This window comes from Tupaia chinensis, unplaced genomic scaffold, assembly GCF_000334495.1.
Source record: "Tupaia chinensis unplaced genomic scaffold, TupChi_1.0 Scaffold000315_1, whole genome shotgun sequence".
Lineage (NCBI taxonomy): Eukaryota > Metazoa > Chordata > Mammalia > Scandentia > Tupaiidae > Tupaia > Tupaia belangeri.
In genome coordinates, this window is record NW_006159808.1 from 493237 (window position 1) to 508481 (window position 15245).

A 15245-nucleotide genomic window follows, 5' to 3' on the forward strand; every position below is an offset into this window, starting at 1 on the left:
CTTTCCTAATTCCTTCCCCAAACCCACAAGCCCTCCCCCATGTGTCCCACCTTTTTGGGCCAGGCCAATGGGAAGCTCTTCACTAAATTCTCTCTCAAAATCAAATAAAAGGAACCCCTGTACCTGATCACTTCCTCTCCAGGCCTAGGTCACTCAGATTCGTGCATTAATTAATTATTTTTATTTCCGTCACCATATGAAAGCGGTGATAGACCTAACTGGGGAAATCAGGGCAATGATTAGCTGAGGAAATGACAACAGAGGTGAGATCTGAAGAAAGGATGGGACGAATGAGTGGTAAGTGAGGGAAGGGATGGGAAATACTGCAAGCAGGGAGAGCAGCCAGCACTGAGGCCCTGTGGCCAGAGCATCAAGGACCCAAGAGCCTAAATAAGGCCATGGCCAGAGCACAGAGATCAAAAGGCAATGCAGGCTGTAATAAGGACAGATGGTGCGTGGCAATATCCGAGGTTCTGTTTTTTCCAGAAATCAGTGGAAACCATATATGAGTTTCAGGCAAAGAGGATGCCATATTTGCTTTCTTTCCCAGAGGTTTTTGCCTTAGGGCCTACATACTCGCTGTAGAGAGGCAGACACAGTGAGAGGGAAAGTGAGAAATCACCTCCCCCCGTGGGAATGACCATGCTGCAATCCCTTCTTCCCTCTCCTCCTGGAATCTTGGGCATGCACACACACACACACACACACACACAGTGTGATTTTTCAAGCCACTCGGTCCAGGACGTGAACCACCATCAACCATGTAGGAGTCCAGTGACATAACTGCTACGCCATCTGCTGGTCCCCATATTTGCGTTCTTAAAATAATCACTCCAGCTGCACTAAGGGAAACAAAGTGGGGAGGAGATAGAAAATGGCTAGGAACCAATTGTCCAAGTACAAGGCCTCACATTAGCTCTTCATTTTGAAGCTACATGTATTAGTTCTCTATAAATTGCAAAAAGTTAGCAGCTTTAAATGATACATTTACTATCTCCGAGTTTCTATGAGTCGTGAGTCTGGGCGTGACTCAACTGTCTCTCTGCTCAGGGTCTCACAAGGCTGAGATCAAGGTCTTGACCAGGCTGAATTTTCAACTGGAGGCTCAGCTGGGGCAGAACCTGCTTCCAGGCTCATTCATGGTATTGGAAGAATTCCTACGAGGCTATAGAACTGAGGGTCCCACATTGACACCTCATGCAATTACTTATCACATGAGTGTCTTCAACATGGCTGTTTATGTCATCAAGCCTTCAGGAGAGGCACAGACCCAGCCACCATTTTTATTATGTCAAAGTAGACTCATGACTTTAATTACATCTGAAAAAATCCCTTCGTGTTTCCCAAATTTTGTCATCTAGAAGAAGTCAAAGATCATACCCCTATCAAACAGGAAGCTACACAGGGTATGAAATAGGGAGCAGAAGTTACAGGTACCACCTTAGAACTCTATCTTCTACACCATTGAACATTTTAAGTTTTATGTTAACAAACTTTCTAAAACGAGTTTCAGGAACTGGCGGAATCTTCCCACATAGATCTTATGTTACATGTTGATAAGAACATTGCCAAGAAGAGATCAACTCACTCGATCTCTTATAAAAACCTACCAAGAAATGAGACTACCCTGAAATCCTTTGCTATTTTTCTGTAAGTTGGAATATCACCTCCAGTGCTTTCTTGTTCTATTTTCACTTGCATCTGCTTTCACATTTGTGTTTAACTAAGTGGTTTTTTCCCAACACCACAACTTCCTCAGTTTAGATGCACATATGGCTTGGAAAAGAAAGGAATGGAAACCAAAAATAAGTGGCTTGAATAATCTCTCTGGAAGACTTTTTTGAATTTACAAAGCTTCATTGGAACCCTATTAGGGTTCTTCTCAGAACTATGCAGATTCATCATGGAGTCTCTGGTGATACCCAGAAAACAACCAAAAAAATTTTTTTATTTATCTTCTATCTTTTAAATCACAGATTGCTCTTCTGGTAATCAAAGTGGTACTTTAAACTCTATTTAATACTTGTAGAACATTTTTTTAAGAGCAACCCAGTGGTGAAAATCTAGGCATAAGATGTACCTAGGTTTGAATCCTCCCTCTCTCCTTCTGTCTCCAGTACCACCACCCCACCCAGCTCACTCTTTCTATCTCACCATGTGCCAGGCCAGGCACTGTTAGAGAGGCTGGAATAAAACACTGAACAAGATACGCAATCGACCCTTTCACAGCTTCCATGCTGTTTAGTAAGATTTGGGGAGAATAGATAATAAGCCACATACCCCATGCATAGAAGATACGAGAAAATGGCAAGTGCTATGCAAGAAAGTAAAATAGAGTGACAAGATATAAAGTAACTCAGTGCATACTCAGCTGAGGTGAGCAGGGACGATTTCTTTAACAAGAGATGTGTTAGCTAGATAGGAAGGATCCAGGTGATCCAGCCATAAGAGACAAGAGACAGTGCTCAAGGTAGAAGAGGGAGCTAGCGCAAAAGACACGAGATGGGAAATGAGCGAGTCATTTGCTACAAACTGAATGATCAGTTTCAGGGCCTAAACTGTGTCCTCAAGAATTCATGTTGAAGTCCTATCCTCCAGTGCCTCCGAATGTAATTCTGTTGGGAGACATACCTTAAAGACATACTAAGCTACAATGCTATCATTCAGGTAGACCCTCATTCAGTAAAGAAGATAGTCTTAAAAGAAACGGGCATCTGGGCCTGGGAACACACAGAAGGAAGATGATGTGAAGACACGGCAGACAGAAGATGGCCATCTATAAGCCAAGGAGAAAGCTCGTCTCAAGACCCTCTGAAGGAACCCCACGGCACCCTGGTCTCCAACTTCTGGCCTCCAGAACTGTGATAAATCTGTTGCTTAAGCCACCTTGTCTGCATTACTTTGTTACTGGTGCAGCTCCAGAAAACCAAGACAGCCTAACACCATCACTGGGCCAGAACGTAGTGGGTAACAGCGAGAGATCTGAAATGGGTTTGGAGTTGGAAGTAGGAATACCATCCTGTAAGAGATTTCGGATTTGATTCCAGTCTTCAACAAGACTAAGGGCTTCTAGATGTGGATTCGACCTCTATTTTTATCCCTTTTATGAAGGGGATGAGAACCACTGAGCTACAGGGCAGCACTCGGTGTTTTCTTAAATGAATAAATGCTACCAGTTTATCTTCCACATTTCCTGCTGCATAAATAGTGTTCCTCCTGATACATTCAACTTTCAGATCAATCTAATACACTATTCATCAAATTACTCAGATGTTTATAATCAATTTGAAATCCTTTGGAACTTTATATAATCAAGCATAAAACGGATGGCAGCTGAAATGGGAAACTTAAATGTCAGTATTAGCACAGGTGGAGCCAAAGTGGCATTTGCTGACTACCTAGTTGTGGAATCTAAATCCTATTTAAGTTATTTCTCCGGGATATTTAGTTAAATCAAATGACCTTCATTAAACTCATTTTTCATCGGAATCTAAAAATACCAAATTACCAATTCAGGAAGGATTTTACTTACACCCATAATCAAGGCATCAGCCTTAAATTATTCATTGATTACATCTTTTGTTAGCTCTGTTCTTGACATAAAAATTTTAGATTGTGTTGAAGTTGATTATTTCCTCTTTAAATATGTTCAGAGCCTGATTATTCCTAATCTTCTAATCTGACTTAAACCATAGTTGGAAGATCTAGACTGCAGAAAAGCGAATGTTAAACAACCTAGCATCAAATGAAAAATGTTTATGGCTGGATTATAGAACTTTCTTAGTTTTAAAATATAATGGGTGTACAAACGGAATATTGATTCATTGTATACTAATGCATGACTCCATGTAGTTTCTTTTTTTAAGAATTATTTATCTTATTTATAATTATTATTTTTAATTTGCTACAGGGTACATGTGCTCAGAGAGAGAGAGTGAAAAAGAAAGCTGCCAGTCTGGGCCTCGAACCATGATTGGCCATGTGGGAGTCCAGTGCTTCAACTACCACACTAACTGCTTGTCCCAAACCCACATAGTTCTGTGTCTCAATATTATTCTCAGATTTAGTTTCATTCCTCAGCTGTGAAGATAGAGAAGTACCCCTACTGCTAGTACCGCAAGCAGAATCTTCTCTATGGGTAATACAGTGGTCTACAGAGGAAACTGCATATATTTTTCTAATCTTTTCTTTTTTTGAGAGAGAGAGAGAGATTTTGAGAAATCATGCTGCATTCTTCTCTCAGGATCTTGGGCATGCACACACAAGTGCTCAATGTGAGTTTTAAATCACCAGGTCTAGGACTTGAACTGTAGTTAACTACAGTTGGGAGTCCAGCAACATAACTATTATGCCATCTGCTGGTCCCTCTAATCCATTTTATTTACCTCAAAACTAGAGACCCAGGGACCAGCAGTTAGCATAATGGCTATGTTGGTGGACTCCCATGTAGTCGACCGCGGTTCGTGTCCCGGACCTGGTGGCTTAAAACTCAGGACCTGGTGGCTTAAAATCTCAAGAGGAGAATGGAGAAGAAGGGATTGCAGCGAAGTAGACGGCTGGGATTAAGCTCTTCTTGAAATTATATGCCAGTTAGCCCATTCAACTCTGGTCTGATATCTCAGGAGAGAGGGCATAACCTCATTCCTGTTAAAAGAAAAATAAATCGGTCCATTTAATAGAATGGAGTTTTAATTGAGGAAATCTTAAGACAATTCAAATCGGGGAGTTTGCAGATCAAGCAACTCCAGCTAGCATCCTGACTGCATGGTATTTAAGTTCCAGAAAAGGAGGAACCAGCAGTGGGCATAATGTCACTGGACTCCCATGTAGTCAACCGCAGTTCGAATTCCAGACCCCATGGCTTAAACTCATGCCAGGCGCATGTGCGTGCATGCCTAAGATCCCAAGAGGAGAATGGAGGAGAAGGGATTGTGGCACGGCCATACTCCCTGGGTGTAATTTCTCACTTTCTGTCTGTCTCTCTCTGTTTTTCTGGCAAGTACATTCACCCTATAGCAAAAACCTCTTTGAACATAAATAAATAAATAAATAGAAGGAAAAAAAAAACCCTATGTCCAACCGTGAACATTTATTTGACTAGTATCTAGGGCTCTGTGATCTTGATGGCTCCCCTACCTGACTGCACTTATCTGTAGGCTGTGTAGGGGTTCTGCTGATCTTGCTGGGCATCAGCTAGCTGAGCTGATTTAGGAAGGCCTGGGCTGAGACGTAACCTTTCTCTGCACAACATATCTCCTGCCAGCTGTGCAGACCAGACACAGTCTCGTGGCAACTGCAGAGAGCACAGGAGAGAGAGCCATTACACAAGTGTTTTTCCAGCTACTGTTACTGCCACTTCCCCAAATCATGGGCATGGCTGACCCATGGTCAAATGGGAGAGGATGAAAAGTGCATGGCAAAGGGTGTGGGCGCTGGGAGGGCTGAGACACCAGGCCTCTCAATATAATCGACCAACTATAGATATCCCTTATGTCAGTTATCCAGTTAAAATGCATAGAGTGTGAGAGAATGTACAATGGCCACAAGAATGTACGGAAACAAGAGTCGATAAGATCACATGTCCCAGCAGAGCCAAACATGGAAGGCTGAAAATGCATATAAATCCACAAAGAAAGCTACATAATGAAAACTAGCATCATCAAAATTAAAATCATATTTACATAAAGGGGGAATTATTTGCATCTCTAATATGTAAGGATCACGTCGAAAAAAAAAATTCCAATGCCAGTAAATTCCCAAAGGATGGGACAAAGAGTTCATGTAAAAAGAAGTGAGTACACATGAAGAAAATATTTATCCTCCTTTGTAATATAATTAGAACTAACCTAAGATAGAATTTACACTTACTAAATTCATACAAAAATAAACATTTTAATCAAGAACAAATAAAATCAATGAGATACAATTCCATTGGAACATAATGTGACAATATATGGAAAATACCTACTGCATTAGGAGTTTTGCACTTATGCATCTATTTCAATGCCTCAACCTCATACTTCATTTAAGAATTCTCTCAGGGGACCAGCAGTTAGCATAATGGCTATGTCGCTGGACTCCCACGTAGTCGACCGCGGCTCGTGTCCCGGACCTGGTGGCTTAAAACTCACGCCAGGTGCGTGTGCATGCGTGCCCAAGATCCCAAGAGGAGAATGGAGGAGAAGGGATTGCGGCATGGCCATCGCCCCTGGGGGGGGGTGATTTCTTGCTTTCTGCCTATCTCTGTCTGTCTGGGCGCCCCCCCCCGAAAGTTAAAACCTCCCCAAAAAAAAAAAAAAAAAAGAATCCTCTCAAAACTCACATTATCAGAAAGACTTCCTCTGACATCCCTACAAACAACATGTTCTCCTCCTCTTTCTCATTTTCTCCATACCACATATCACTATCTGATCCTCTATTATGTATGTAATTGTTTATTTATTGTCTGTCTCCTTCACTAGAATAAAACCTTTATAAGAATTTCATTTACCATTTCCCCAACATTGCCTCCACACACAAAACAATGACTAGCACAGATATTTAAATAGTGTGTTATTGGAAACGTCATGATGCATTTTTGTATAGAAAAACACGTCATGACTTTTCCAACAAGTCAGTATTAGGTCAACCAATGAATGAATAAGTAAACAAATGAATGGTTGAATAAAAAGATGGAACAAAACTATACATTCTCCTTATCAGTGTCATCGTGGGAAAAAAATTCCAAAGAAGTGAAATCCTACATCCAATAAGATCAACCTTTTAGTGCATTAATGTAATAACACATTAATGCATTAACTGTAATAGCACATGTATGGAATCCATTTGAACATCTAACAACATGAGTGAACAGTCAACAAGCCATTTATTCAACAAATGTGTTTTGGTTGCTCGCTCTGTACTAGGCACTTCCATTTGTCTCCTTACAAAGAATTTATTTTAGTGGGAGAAATAGCCACTGAAGAAATCTGTATCTATAACATCAGGCAATGATAAGTGCTATGGAAAGATATGAATTGGAAAATGTCAGAGTGGGAATGGGGGACTCAGCCCAATCTTAATATTATGAAGTCTATGTAGAAAAGTGCACATAATACAGCACATGAAATAGAACACAGTATTATATAGTGAAACTTTTAATAACTGTATAGAAATATAAAGCTGTGGTAGTATGAATTAGAAAACAAAAATAAAAATATATAGCTTAGATAGTAAAACTATGGAAATTTTTATTTTTAAGTTCTTATTATTACATCATTTCTCTATTTGAAAAAAAAAAAGGACAGTCATATAGAAAGGAGAAAAGTAATCTGGAATAAGAAGTCTAAGATCTAGAACTTGCGGAGTACACTGTCACCCTGTTCTCTGGAAGGGCCTTCTCCCTGCATACGGAGTAACTTAGGGAGATTGAAACTTTGGGTTGTAGATGTCCTTTCCTGTGTAACCAGGGAAATCTCCTGCCTCACTTCTTGTTTCAACTGATTCTCTTAAACATGCAGATTAGGTTTTAAATTTCCTTTTGGTTTTGCTATATTGAATTCAACAAAGTCAAATTTGCAGAATATCAGGCACACAAAAAGTATGTGTTCCAGGTGTTAATGCTGGCATTCTTATAACATTCTGCTCTGAGACTTTATTATATATTAGCGCCTCAGTCATTCCAAAATTCCTCGAATTTCCTTCTGGTAATGCCATTTGATTTAGCAACTGGATAAAAACAGCTGAAAGCATTTCTTGGTCTTAAATTAGAGTTGGCCATGACAAATGTTCCTGTAAGAATATAGGATGAATCCCACACATTTATCACGGCATCTGGGCCATGTTTGTTTCTGTAGGACAGAAGAGAGGATAAGGAGGATCCTTATGTTGGTAAACTACAAGTCTAAGAATAATACTTACCATCTGGGATTGCTTTGACAAGAATACTGGCCTGTTCTTCCACTTAATTACCAAAATGAAGTATCATCTTGCAAAGACAATGATCTTGAAGATCTAGACTTAAATAAAACCAGTGAGAATACTTTCATTTAAATATTGTTGCATTTATTTACTATGACATTCGACAAGCTTCTAGAGTTTATAGAAAAAATTTCATGCCCGCATTTAGCCTATACAAACATGAAGAAGTTATGTAAACCCAATATAATTAAAGCAATTTATATAGGGCATAAACTTCATGACATTTACAGTCAACTTGCAAGTAAAGAAGGCAACTAACAGAAATAACTTCTCCCAGCAAAAACACTTATGTGGTTTGCACAGTTTCAAAATACCAGTCTTTAAATATGTGCTATTCTACCAAAGCGCCAAAAGGAGAATAGCAAGCTAAATACAGAAAATATGGCCTCAATTTAGAGATTTGGTAAGAAAGTAAAATGAAGACCTACTTTTACTCCTGCTGTTGTGAAGAATCAACTTAATTTCCCCAGCATTATCATTTCATTAACTCCAATAGGGAATATAACTTCAAATAAATCGCAGGCTTACCTAGATCGAATGGACAATTAACGTGATTATAATATTTCTAGTGTTAAAGCTAGTGAGTTCCTGAAATGCTCGAACTTTTCCATTGCAGAATCTCCCTTGATAAATCGAGAAATGGTGGCTTTTTAATGCCAGATGGGTGAATAAGAAGCATAGCCAGTGGCTGCCTGAGGTCGTAAATGGAACAGGGACCCTCAAGTGCTGCCCCTTATGGAATGAGCACATCAGGTTTTCCTATTAGCCAAGAGGTTGAGTAAACCTAAGCACATAGACCCACACTCACAACCCAGTACTGAGCAGATATCTGCCAGCAATTTTTCCATGTAAGACCCCAGGCTTGCGTTTGACAGAATTGTTACAGCAGTAAACATTTACCCTGGGCATCGACCTGACACAGCTCTTTGACAAAAAGTTTCCGTCATGCAGTGGAGAGAACAGACAGATGAGTCCTGCCTAATGGACACAGCGCTAACCTAGTTTAGGAATGATATGTTTAAAATCTCTGGAGGAGCAGCAACTACTTCTCTGATTCTGCATTCCAACACAGAATGACCTTTGGGAATCAGATCTCAAAGACATATTTTGTAAGTGGCCCTCTTTCTGACGCCGGCTGTAAAATCCTGGTCATCCTGAGACTCACAGTCATTTATTTTAACCCACATATTTTCATCTTCGGAAAGCAGACTTGCTTCTGCGGGAGGGAATGGCCACGTTCTCTGCAGGTAACCCTTAGCTAAGGGTCTACACAAAACACATCCGACCTTGGAATAAAGGAAGGACGGTTTGGCTTAGAAGGACAGGAGGCTAAATTCTAAACATTGAGGTGAGGAGATTATTTGAAACATTCCTCCCAAAGTCAGGTTCTTCAAGACTGTTTCTTCAAACTCTTCCTAATACTTTGTTTTTTAATCTAGAAAGGTGTCATATGGATGTTAAAAACTGCCTACCCAATGCCTCTTCACAGTTCTGTGTCAAAGTGCCCCTATTCTGTTCTGATGAGCCTGAAGACGAAGAAGTGAGCAGACCCAGGAGTCGCTCAGGGCAGCTTTTTCCTTGCCTTTTTTCCGGAGGTTTTTGTCTTATGGCATGTGTGGTTGCTAGAGAAAGAGACAGACAGTGAGAGGGAAAATGAGAAATCACCCCCCATCCCAGGGCTGATGGCCACTCCACAATCCCTTCTCCATTCTCTTTCTGGGATCTTGAGGGCGAATGCGCATGTGCCCAGAGTGATTTTCAAGCCACCAGGTCCAGGATTCAAACCACAGTCAGCCATGTCAGAGTCCAGCAACATAACTGCTACACCATCTGCTGGTCCTGAGGGCAGCTTATTTCTGCCTTCCCATCCAGGGTTACCAACTCCCATGTCCCAAAATCAGGAGGAGCGCTGCATCTGTAAACTGAGCTCCCCTCCCCATGCAGACCTGATTGTGTGCTTGGGTTTATCGCTGACTCTGAGCTCTCAGATTCTCCCTCAGATGGGATTTTACTGGAATTGGAAGTTTGCTATCATCATTTGGGGGAGAGAATTGGACTTGTGGGTAGAAAAATCACCAGTCATCAGTCTTCGTTCCATTCAGAGGAAACATTCCCTTCCCTGACCTACTGCGTCCTCCCAAATAGGTTTGAGATGTAGGCGTGCTTCCTGCCAATCACACTTTAGCTTAGCGATGAGAATAGACTTACTTGGTAAACAGCGTGTGGCAGCGGTTAAAAAATACTCTAGCAAAAACATACCAGAAATAAGCACAGATGGCCCAGTCAGGTGGTGCAGGCTGTAGCTTACTGGACTACCATGCTGGAAGTCACATGGCCAGCCATGGGTTCGGGTCCCCCAGGTCAATGTGAAAATACTCCAAGCGTGTGCATGAGCACCCAAGATTCTGAGAAGTTGGCGGACTGGGGACAGGATTGCAGCGTGACAAAACCCTGCTAAGGGTGCTTCTCTCTCTCTCTCTCTCTCTCTCTCTCTCTCTCTCTCTCATGCATACACACTCTATCACTAAAAAGAAAGGAAGAAAGAAAAGAAATAGCAGGTATTTTGCACAGCCTATTATGTGAGACAGAGAATAGTCGTCTCAGATAAATTAAGTTACACATTGAGGAAAAGAGTCCAGAAGAGCAGAACAGTTAGGGTACAGGTGCCACTTAGAGAGCAATAGATGGACAATATTGAATGAAATATTTGCTAAAATGCTCAGTCCTAATGGAGGCATTTAAAGACTAACACCAGCAGCGAAGAATAGGAAAGGACAAAGCTACTAGAACCCAAAGAGTAGTTGCTATCGTCTGAATGTCTGTGTTTCCCCCAAACTTCATACATTGAAATCCTAACTCCCAAGGGATTAGGATGAGGTGTCCAGGCCTTGGGGAGTCGTGGAGGTCAGAGCCCTCATAACTGGGATCTGTGCTCTTATGAAAGAGGCCCAAAGCAGATCCCACTGTGTTTGAAGATGCAGCAAGAAAGCACCATTTATGAGCCAAAAAGCAATCCCTCACCAGGACAGAATCTGTCTGATCTAGACCTGCCAGACTCCAGAACTACGAGCAATAAGCATCTCTTGTTTAGTGACTGCCCGTATTACGGAGTTTGACTAGTGCAGAAGCCAACATGTAACAACAGTGTGGAAGACGGGTCAGGTCAGCTTTCAAGAGAGGACGTGCTGCCAAGAGCATGGTGAGCCCCTCCCCTTATTTTCGGATCCGCTTCAGCATTCACAGTGAGGCCACGCCGTTTCCTGTCTGCTCCCACCAATGGCTGAGCACACCACGGATACCAGGGCAAGGCCCCACCCATGTGGATTCCTCCAATGGACAACCTTTGCTTTGGGCAGCCCCTCAGCCTTGCCAAGAGTGAGAGGGGCACTGCAGTCTTCAGCTCCTTCAACCGAAATACTCCTCCCTTCCCCTCTCTTTTCACAAGTGACAGGCATGCAGCACTCTCTAAAGACACTTCTAGCCTGCCCACCCCTTCCTCCTATAGCGTTGACAGGTGTTCCCCAGGATAGGTCTCCTGCACAACTAATTCCATCATGGTGTCTGCTTCATGGAGAACCTGAACTAATGCCAACAAATGCATAAATCAGTGCAGTTTTGGCACATCTGCTGGGAGACAAAATGATAGCTGAACGTTTAAGTGAATATTAACCATAGAGAATGCAAAATAATAATTGCCTCTCCTTTCTACCAAAGCACATACCACTTTCAAAGTTTAATATTTTAAACTGTTGCTTACCCCTTAACCATTTCAAATAGAACTTTCTCTTCTCTTGGCCTTTCCATTACATCTGTTCTCTGTATTTCTCTCCAGCTCAAAATGAAATGGACTCTTTTGATGGTGGTGTGGAAGATACGTGGATGGGAAACAAACAGACCTCTCCCAGCAGATTTGGGCATGACCTACAAGCAGGTGTTACTTATAGATAGCTCTTACACTAGGTACCCGTAATTATTTTCTTAGATATTTTTGCTATAGGGTGTGTGCATTCACTGGAGAGACAGAGAGAGAGAGAGAGAAACCATTCCGGGGCGGGGTTGGGAAAAGATAGCCACACCACAATCTCTTCCCATCATTCTCTCCTCAGGACTTTGGGTGCGTAAGCACACACACAACTGGCATGAGTCTCAATTCTCCTGGTCCAGGACTCAAATCAGGAATCCAGCACCTTAACCACTATGCCACCTACTGACCCCAGGTATCTGTAATTCTGAGCTTCCATGCTTGGTGTTTTCAATACCTGGAAATTGAGAAAAATACACACTTGGAAGTTAAATAAATCTCAATAACTTTGGTTTCAAAAGTAATACTCAAAAGTTTATAATTCATCTGGTCAGTGAATATTAACCATAGAGAATGCAAAATAATAATTGCCTCTCCTTTCTACCAAAGCACATACCACTTTCAAAGTTTAATATTTTAAACTGTTGCTTACCCCTTAACCATTTCAAATAGAACTTTCTCTTCTCTTGGCCTTTCCATTACATCTGTTCTCTGTATTTCTCTCCAGCTCAAAATGAAATGGACTCTTTTGATGGTGGTGTGGAAGATACGTGGATGGGAAACAAACAGACCTCTCCCAGCAGATTTGGGCATGACCTACAAGCAGGTGTTACTTATAGATAGCTCTTACACTAGGTACCCGTAATTATTTTCTTAGATATTTTTGCTATAGGGTGTGTGCATTCACTGGAGAGACAGAGAGAGAGAGAGAGAAACCATTCCGGGGCGGGGTTGGGAAAAGATAGCCACACCACAATCTCTTCCCATCATTCTCTCCTCAGGACTTTGGGTGCGTAAGCACACACACAACTGGCATGAGTCTCAATTCTCCTGGTCCAGGACTCAAATCAGGAATCCAGCACCTTAACCACTATGCCACCTACTGACCCCAGGTATCTGTAATTCTGAGCTTCCATGCTTGGTGTTTTCAATACCTGGAAATTGAGAAAAATACACACTTGGAAGTTAAATAAATCTCAATAACTTTGGTTTCAAAAGTAATACTCAAAAGTTTATAATTCATCTGGTCACGACTCTCAAAGCCTACATTAGGATTCACCCAGTTCCGTGAGTTTGCCCTTGAAAAGTCTTTCGAAGGTAGCTCTACATTTCTTCTCCAGTAACTACGTGTCAAGCTTCAATTCACTCCAGGTTTGTCAACGTCACCAGCCTCCCTTTCATGCATGGTTCATGACTGTAAATTACCCATTTGCATCACTTCCATGTAAACGTAATTCTTTGCAAATAGAACTGGGACTACGATACAGTCGACCTCAACCAACCTCCCCATGAGGCTGTAGACACAGAAAATGAATTTTTATTAGAGGTTAGGGTGGGAGGAGAGAAAAAAGCAAGTGCCTGCTCCCCGTTGCCACCTGCATGGGCGGGCACAGACGGTGCCCACCCAGAGAGCACCCAGCCGGCCCACAATTCAGCCCACACACAGTACCACCACCCGCTGTGAGGAGGCAACAGGAAAGCAGAGACAAACAGACCACTCACTGTGAGACTGCATACATTGGTCAACAAAAGCAGCAGAATGAGCCCCGAAGGAACAAAAATATGAGGCTCATTTTGTTTTAAAATCAGCTTTTAACTCCTCTAGCAAAAATGAGAGTTATTCTTTTTTAATGCCTGCAGTACCTCTAATACCCAATCTGTTCAGAGACTTACCTCCCTTTACAAACTATTGAAAATAGACATGCAACCAACTTGTGTAACTAGCGTAAGAAGTAGAAATTGCTCCTCTGGAGCCTCTTTGCAAATCAACATCTTAAATTAGATGAGAGGGAATAGGTTAGCCTCTCCAGCCTTTGAGAAAGGAGAAAAGATGCTGTTTGGAGTTGGTATGAAAAATCCTATTCGTCCTGACTCTAAAGCGGGGAAGATGTCAATGGAAGATTCAGGAAACACCTGAAAGAAATTGATAGAAGAAAGAAGGAAGGAAAGGCAGTGGAGGAAGAGAAGGAAGAAAGGAGAAACAAACGCAATTGCAGACCGTGACGTAACATCGCACTTAGTCTTCGCGGTAGTCCTGCGGAGTGGACGGTGCTGTCGTGAGGAGGAAATCAAGACCAACAGAGATCAAACAGCTTTCTCAAAGATGAACACCACGGCAGAATGAAAAAAACAGAAAAACACATTTTTTTGTCCATTTGAAAAGCACCAATTATGAAAGGTGTCAATGAGCAGACATATCTTAATAAATTTAGCGAGAATTAAGGAATGGTCACATTGTAAGAGTTATTTGTACAAACCACTGTCCTGACAGTTTGGGATTAATAAATCCCAAACTTGTTTAGGTCACTCCTAAACAAGATACCATTCCCCCAATTTAAAAGCCCCTTCAAAAGGCTTCTCGGGTGAAATTCCGAGACATCTGCCCTGGTAAATTAACCTTTCCCACGCTGAGTAAGCGAAGGCACTACCACCTAGAAGCGCACGTTCACCCCCTAGACTTGATCTAGAACTCTCTGCAATGACTAGGTAACGGAGTATGAGATTGTGCTTGAAAGAAGAAACCAGCATCTTTCTTTTTCTAGGAACTGTGCTAGCAGACAAACTCACACGTCTTTTCTCCATCCTCACATATCAGAGAGGAAATTTGCTGGCATCAAAGTTGATAAGACAAAGCTTAGGGAATTTTTTGCACACTGACTGTTTTCCAAACGAGAGCCCAGCTAAGTCCCTTTTGAAGACAGTGAGATGTGCAAATGGGTACTGCAAAAGTTGGCGAGTTAAACGCTGCATTTACTGTCTCCCTTGAGATGGGTTCTGGGTGTGGTTTATGTTGTGACACTTGACGTCCTTGCACAGATCTCAAATTGAAAATTGAATTAATTTAGGAATACAGACTGTGGCAGGACTCACAGATCTAATAGGCACAGTCTGTTTCAGAAATTCAGTGATAGCACAGATTTCCTGACCATGTGAAGCAAAACCGGAGCAATCCTGAAGCCAGAAGCAACAGTAGAGACAAGAGATCTCCCAATCTTCACGTGGCAGGAGGAACTTGTAAAAGTCTATCCTCCAAGCTAGAACCCAAGTGCCCACTTCTCTGTTTTGAATCAGCTTATGTGTTAAATAGCTAGGAAAATTTGTCATCTGTCATCACAGCCTGAATGACAGCTATCTAAAAAGCATTTATTTTAGGAAATAATATCAATGAGTGCACAATTTCTTAAGACAAAAATTTATTCTTTATTTATAGAACCCACAGCCTGTTCATCACTAACTCCTATTAGCACTATTTTATATATATATA

At 41.6% G+C, this 15245-nt stretch overlaps 1 long non-coding RNA gene across 3 annotated transcripts in view; it reads right to left on the reverse strand.

The window, feature by feature from the left end:
• LOC102501955 (uncharacterized) overlaps positions 1 to 15245 on the reverse strand; it is a 70003-nt gene that overhangs the window by 7565 nt on the left and 47193 nt on the right. For 2 of the 3 annotated variants that reach the window (XR_334935.2, XR_334933.2), the window contains exons 2-3: positions 8388 to 8487; positions 7900 to 7992 (exon numbers count right to left, since the gene is read on the reverse strand). This is a non-coding gene — a long non-coding RNA (uncharacterized LOC102501955). Of the gene's footprint in view, positions 1 to 7899; positions 7998 to 8387; positions 8488 to 15245 lie in introns of all 3 variants that reach the window. The other variant, XR_334934.2, reaches the window with a different exon arrangement.